This window comes from Nomascus leucogenys, chromosome 17 (assembly GCF_006542625.1).
Source record: "Nomascus leucogenys isolate Asia chromosome 17, Asia_NLE_v1, whole genome shotgun sequence".
Lineage (NCBI taxonomy): Eukaryota > Metazoa > Chordata > Mammalia > Primates > Hylobatidae > Nomascus > Nomascus leucogenys.
In genome coordinates this window covers 16,291,655-16,299,363 of record NC_044397.1, presented here as the reverse complement: position 1 = coordinate 16,299,363, position 7,709 = coordinate 16,291,655, and the positions used below count along the sequence as shown (strand labels likewise).

At 36.8% G+C, this 7,709-nt stretch overlaps 1 non-coding gene across 1 annotated transcript; it reads left to right on the top strand.

Annotated features, from left to right (window-relative positions):
* Positions 1 to 6,934: 6,934 nt before the first annotated feature.
* Positions 6,935 to 7,037, top strand: LOC115831067. The gene has a single exon (XR_004026614.1). It is a non-coding gene; the product is annotated as a small nucleolar RNA U13 (small nucleolar RNA).
* Positions 7,038 to 7,709: the final 672 nt, after the last annotated feature.

Here is a 7,709-nt window from a genome sequence, read left to right as displayed (position 1 = left end):
TTTCTAATTTCCAGGTTCTTGGGGGAAGCCTTACTACTTATAAGTACTTAGAGTACATCGTATTAAAGAATTGTGTTTAGGCATAATTTTAGTGAGTTACTCGAGAACTATTTAGCTATCTAAATTGTTTACAGATAATACAGAGTGAGGGAGGGGAGAGATGGAAAAAGGTTATGAGATGTGTTCAACACAAAGAAAGTTTTTAATGGATGTTAATATTCAGTAAAGTATTTCAGAAGTATACTGCTTTTCTTACATTTTTTGCTGCATACTCTAGCTTTAGCCCTTGGACCTCCCATGCAGACAGCACATATATTCAATGGGGCTCTGCTGTTACAGTTAGTGTCTAATGATGTGTGCTCTTAGTCTGTGGTAATATTCTCAGGGAAGCTGAATTAGGCTCAGGATGTTACCTAAAAAGGACTTCATTGCTTACTAAAGATGCATTTTTGTTTCTTTTTCCCACTTTATTTGATACTACGTTTCTAAGATTTTTCTTTCTATAAATCACCACATTTTAAAAATTCTATTCTACTCAACCCTGAAAAACAAAAGCTGACCCAATCACCACAATTTTATGTAAATGCATACTGTTAAGCAACACTCTGTCTTCTGAAGCAATCTCTAGTTAAGGAGCTCTAAGTATTTCTTAAGTACAGCTTTCTAGTCTTTCATTTAATCAGAATTAGGGCTAAGGGGCAGAGAAGATGGCAGATTTTGAATTTTCTTCAATTCTGTGATTCCTATATGCAATACAGGGCACATCATGAAGTGATTTTGTGTAACTGGTTGTGGTGACAACTTTTACAAAAGGAAAATTATTCCTTTGTATGAAACTGTTACAATTGGGGCAAATTCACAGATACAGCTTTGGGACTTACTGCTTCTTCCTTATCGACTGGGGAGATTGACAAATAATTTTTTTGACTAGAAAAATATCTTATTATGGTTAGTAAGATAAAACAAAACCAAAAAATTCTATTTTAAAAATTATTAATAGTTATTTCTGAGTTTTGGGGTGGTAGGTGACCAAGGGAAGACTGTTGTATTTAAGAAGACTGTATTGGACTTGGATCATTTTTGTTATGTAGCAGAAGACTGTTGGCAATATTTCAAGAAGGAGATGAGAAAAAGAGATACCAATGTTATTACTTGTGATTTGAAGTTAGAGAAAGTTTCCAGGAATGAGCAAGGAATCTCTGAGGAGGGCAAGTTAGAAAGGGAATGGGCTTGCTGGACAGAATGAGACAGATGTGGGAGTGGGAATGGGTGGTGACAGAGGTAGTTCTGAATCTTTGAGGCAGTGGATTCTGAAACTGATTCCAACATTTTTGGGATCAGTTTTAATAATGGGAAGAGGTTGTATGTGTGAACCTGGATCTGGGCCCTAAGAACTGAAATTTTTGGCACTTGGGCTTGTTAAAAATGATTCTCCCTTTATTGAGCATAACATGAGGGGTCACATTCAGCTTTCAGAAAAGAGGACTCAGGCTCCAATTCTATGTTCTGTTTCTATCCTTTAGGGGTAGTTTTTCAACCTCAGAAAACATTTTCTGAGTTTAGGTTGTATTTTGCTTCCGTGAAATTTGTTTTAGTTCAGACATTTCTTAGACAATTTTTGTTGTAACAGGATAGAGTTGGACTTTTCCTGCTAATACCGTAATGATAAGGTTGAGTGTACAGGCAACCTTTTATGTTTTATGGCATAAATTGGGGGCTAGACTCTGCACCTGCTTGGAGCTTATTAAGAAGTAGAGGCTCTGCTGTTCCTAATAATCCCATCAGCACCAACCTTATCATTCTCTCTCCTCTACTCCCTCCCAGAAGCAGATCAGAAGACTAGGGTGAAAAAAGCATTGGAGCTATGAGTCATTAGCCTGGAGGGAAAGGGCTGTGGTTTTTATTTTATTTTCTCGAGGGGAAGAAGAGAGATACTCAGCACCCCAAAGCCAAGCGAGGGGACTGTTACGTGTAATGATTTTTGTGTTCTCCTGGTTTGAAGTTTGCTTATGCTGTAGACTTGGTGATATGCCCGGTGCCCATTTGAACAGGATAGATAATTGGAAAAAGAGTGCATGATGGGGTGAAGGGCAGTGGGGAGCAGCCTGCACTCTCATGTTAGGCTTAGAAAGGATGTGTGAGTTTCTTGAGTCAAGTGGGAAACTAGCTGGGCCTTAGCCATCTTGACAGAAGCCTACCCAAGACAGCTTGCCACCAGGCAAGTATATCCTGGCAGAAAGAGGATGTAAAGTGAATTGTTCTCCAGGTTACACCCTGAGGGAGCATTGGAAGAGGATAAACTGGAGACAAATTTTCCACCTTATGAAACCACATTTGCCTAATGAAAGAACCAGCATTTTAATGCTTGCCACACAGAGTTCATCAATATCCAGCTTTGGCCAAGAAACGATAACAACAGGGATCCAATAAGAAAGAGCCACTTGTCTCTTTTCAACTTCTTCCTCCTTATCACAACAAGCCAGGACAAAGGGGCCTGGAAATGGGGCTGGGGGAGGAAGAATGAAAGATCAGATTACTTTCTTTCTTACTCTTAAGTCTTTCAGGCTAAGGCTTGGACAACACTTCAGGGGAAGGATGAAGTGAGCTTTTAAGTTGGAAATTTCAAACTGGACTGGGCTATTTTATGCCTGAAAAAATGATCCAGAAAGGTCTTCAATCCTTCCAAGATGTCAGTTAGGAAATGACAGGGATGGGAAAGGTAGAATGGAGCTAGTACAGCTGAAGGCAGCAATGGGAAAAATATGAAATCCTTCAATGCCTTGTATCCTGTCTCCATCTAGAGCTGCCTAGCCCTTCGTGTTCCATTAAAGGCACTATTTCATAAAACCCAAAACTTATCTTGATTCATGCCTATATGTTGACTGTCACCAGAACCTCACCCATATTCACTTGTAGGACTGTGTGAAAGTGACTGAGGGAAAGAAAGAAAGGAATTATAGAACCTAGTAGTCCCTGTTCAACTTGACTGCAAGTCCTCTTCCATGAGTAGAATACTGGTGCTGATGGGATGATACTCTGGAAGACTTACTACCACCAGTTGAAGGTGTTGTCCAAGCACCCAGATTGTTACAGAAGTAGGAGCTCCTGCCTTAGATTCTGGGTTCAGTTTCTTCCTGCCAAGGCTAGCTTTTACCCAGCAGTAATACCTTTTCACAGCTTGCAGTGGGGATAGACTCTTTCCTCAACTGCCTTATTACTAATGGCCTAGACAAACAAACATTGCCCCTGGGATGATTTTTGCACTCCAAATTATGGTTAAGTAATATTCTGTTTATGTATCATAACTCTTTAATTTTTCCATGTAATTTACGTAGTCCACTTAAAATTCTATTAGGAATATGTGTCATACTTTTCCCAGTTTTGGATATTGAGGTGTTTTTTTCCTTTATAATTGTTGCTATAATTTTTGTGTACCTATTATTTTCTTTTTGTGAATTTTTAATTGCTTTATTTTAATTTTTATGGATTATTTCTTCAACAAGAATTTACTGGGTGTAAACATTTAAACATTTTTAATAATCTTGAAATGTTCACAATATATCTTTAAAAATATTTAAAAATTGTCATTTGCTATTTTCAAACTTTCCTATTCACCCCTATCAGATTAATCTTTTAACACACTTTAAAAAAATCATTCTTGTTTTAAAAAGTTTTAATGGTTCCCATCATCTCTTCTTTTGAATGAGTTAAAACTAATACCAATTTTTTATTCTGGTCTGGTTCCAAAAGTTCTTTTAATCCTTGTACCTACCACTTTCTAATGTGAAATCCTTGCTCACTGTCTTTAAAATATACTACTTCAACATGTTTGCTGTACTATTTCATCTACATGGAATGCCCCCTCTCCACTTTTAGGTCTCAGGAAATTCTATCTACTTATTAAGGTGTACTTTTCAAGAACATACTGTTTTTATAAAGTTTTACTTGCCCATTCCTGCCGTGTACAAACTTACTTCTCTCAGTTTTGAATATTTAAAGTACTTCTTTTTTATGTTAACTTTTACCATCATTTATTTTGCTGTCTTGTATTGTAAGCATAAAAGATTGCCTGAGATAAAATGCTCCAGATTGGACAAACAGAACAAAAACCAAACCACACCAAAAAGACCCCCAAACATACCCACTTTGGTGGGAACAGTAGAAGCTACAACAACTTATTTCAAAATGGATGCACTCTGTCTTGCGAGAAGAGATAGAGATTTGAGCAATTCTAGGTGTACGTTCTTTATTTCGGGGAAAAAAATGAAAAGGGTCCTTTAGTTGAAGTGGAACTCTGGCAACAACATGCATTTTTATCCTGTAATAGTGCAGTGGCATAGCCAGAAAAATATATGATGATATTGCTATCTTGAGATAACAAGACCATTACATATGGTGGGTAGTATGGCTAAAAATCTTACTCTCTAAAACTCTGAGTATGTATCTCTTGAATTATTTAACAAGAACCTGCAAGGGGTGGAGCATTATGCTGTTGCCTAAAATTTATGCGTGTCTAGGAAATGATGTCTGTATCTTGTGAGCACCAGGGATATTCTTACATTAACCTAAATTTTTGTATGCAGGGTAGAGGGAAGCCTGCCTTACTTCCTCCCTCAAATGTTCAAGCCTGAATGGAACCTCTCTGGCACTGGTATTTCATGCAGTATCAGCTCAGCTTGAAACAATGAAAGTCGCATATCTGATCACAAGCAGTTGATCCCCAGACATGTTTATTGATGGCACTATGAAGGAAAACAGCATACTGACATACAATACAAAGAAACTTGGCAGACTTTATAGTGGCAATTCAGTTTTGGCATTTATATTGGTAAAAACAGATTACAAGGCTTAGTGTAACTCAAACCTTATTTAAGCTTGCAAAATGTCTGATTTGATCAGTTGGCATTCCACTGAGAGCAACACCTCTATCTCTAGGAATTCCTCTTAAGCAGTTTACATTCATGTAGTGCCTGTGCTTTGCTGTAAGTGTGTTATGTAATCTAATCATTTTCATTTTTTCTGATTGACCGCATTCAAAAGATTCTACTGAGTCACCATGCCCATCAGCATAGTTTAAAAAAATTTAAATGAACAGTGACACTTAGTGGGTAGAAATATTCATTACAGTGCTCTTCTGTAAGAATCTCCATTAACACGTCCCATGGTAATAAAGTAAATGATACCAAAATTTAGTCTTCTTGGCAAAGTAATATACAGTATTTGAAGTGTGTTGGTTTTGCAGCAGCTGTCATTCCATACCAATCCATTTAGTTAAAAAGCAAACAGGTGGCTCACACATATTGTTTTCACTACATAAATTTTTAAATTTTCTTCAGTCCTACTGAAATAAATGGGGCATTTTTGCTGTTGATTTCAGTTCACTAGAAAAAATATATAACAATACAGTGGAGATATTATTAATAGCACTGTTCAAAGTGCATGCTTTCTTTTAAGCAGATATCTATTGACCCAAAATATGAACAAGTAACTTAAGTGAGACAAGTAAGTTACATGTATACTTGTGAGACTGAAACAAAACAAAACAAATAAACACAAGATTAATGTGTCCTAATTAATTCCTTTGTTTTGGTACTATGGCACACAAGAAGTAAAATTATAGTGAGGTTTTAAAAATATTTACTCCAAGATCAAGACTTTATTCCTTTAAGGTTTAGGTTAAGTTTTCCCTCAATTTTATTGCACTTATGGATTTATTTTTGACCTTTAAGGAAGGCTTTCTGACAGTAATTAGTGTTTTATTTTCTTGCAAAATGAAAGCATGTTACCTTGCCTGAGGTTAATGTGTTTTTAAGTCTCTTGAGGTGCTGCGGTTGGAAAGCCATTTAGAATATTGTCTTCTGCCAGCTTCACATACAACAGAGAGATGAGTGGAAAATATCTGATTAGTGGGTGTGATAAAATATGGCAAGACAGTTATGGAAATATATGTAAATTATGTTGTTTGACTTACATATTGGTTTTTTAAGAACCAAAACAAATACAATGAAAAACACTTTTTGACAACTTAATTAGAGAGTGGGAAGAGGGAGGTGATACAGTAGTCTTTTACAAGTGTAGCAAGAAGTCTCTCTAAAGTAAATTCAGTGTATATAAGGCTGACTTTACAAAACAGATAAGTTGTAGTGGGATTATGAGGTTTATAAAAGCATTTACCAAAGCCTGGAAGTAAATCACGTATCACTTAAAACATCCAAAACAATTATTTCGTTTAGATACTTTCCCAGTTGAGTAAATTGTGTGATTTAATAGCTTAATTCTCCACTCACTGGTTATATTGAACTCCCACTCCTTCTTCTCTCAAATCCCCTCCCATTTGAATCCTCTCTCCCTGGTCAGTAGTGGATGATGCCTGTGGTCTCAGGGTAATATGGATTTACTCTTAACCCTTCATGTACTGTACTGTAATTGCCTGTAATTGTCATCTCTCACAGATGACAACCTCCTTGAGGATTGAGGTTGTATATCTTATTCACTGTCTAGCGTGTAGCACAGTGCCCAGCATATAATAGGTGCTCATTAAATATTTAATGTTTGTAGGTGCCAGAATGTTGGAATAGAGCTAGAGGGATGAGGCAAAGTGAAATTCCTTTCTAGTCCCTTAGGGACAAGGAGAACCCCCTACTTGTGGGGCTTTAATTTGTGCTTGCCCAGGTGGGATACGTTTCCAGACTATTGATGTTTCTTTTTGCTATTGATAGCTTTGAGATATGGGTTTGGAGATCAGCCATCCTGTGTAAAAGAAGCCATTCTGTTCCAGAGACTGTGTAGTTGGAATTCAGCTTCAGATGGTATTCAGCTTCAGATGGTATACAGATTCTTTAAATAATAATGCATTTAGACAGACTATAAAGGAGACTGTCTCTTCGTTTGGGAATGTGTAAAACAAAGTACTATGATAGAAAGAATGTTGTAGATCCTTTTGTGGTTCATGAGCATGATGATTGGGTGTTCACACGCATGTGTGAAATGTGCCACCCTCAACCTTATTATGAGGTCGGCACATTACCCGTCTGACATGAAAGAAAGGAAAAACAAAGAAAAGTGTTGTATTGAGAAATAGGACATTAGGCCTTGTTTCACTACTAACTCTGTATTTAACCTCGACCTTATCATGTATCTCTTTTGTCTTCAATTTCTTCTTTTAATTATTTTTGTTTTTGTTTTATTTATTTATTTTAAATTTTTTATAAATTTAGAGGGTACAAGTGCAGATTTCTTACATGCGTATATTGCATAGTGGTGATGTCTGGGCTTTTAGTGTCCCTATCACCCAGACAGTGAACATTCTACCCAATAGGTAATTTTTCAGCCCTCATCCCCGCTCCTGGCCTCCCACCTTTTGTAGTCTGCAATGTCTATTATTTTACTCTGTAGGTCCATGTGTCCCCATTGTTTTGCTCTCACTTATAAGTGAGAACATGTGGTATTTGACTTTCTGTTTTTGAGTTATTTCAGTTAGGATTCTGGCCTCTAGTTGCATCCATGTTGCCAAAAAAGACATGATTTCCTTCTTTTTTATGGCTGAGTAGTGTTCATATATATATATACACAAACACACACACACATACGCTACATTTTCTTTATTCAGTGCTCCATTGATAGACACTTAGGTTGATTCTGTATCTTTGCTATTGTGAATCATTCTGAAAGAAGTGCAGGTATCTTTTTGATATAATGAGTTCTTTCCA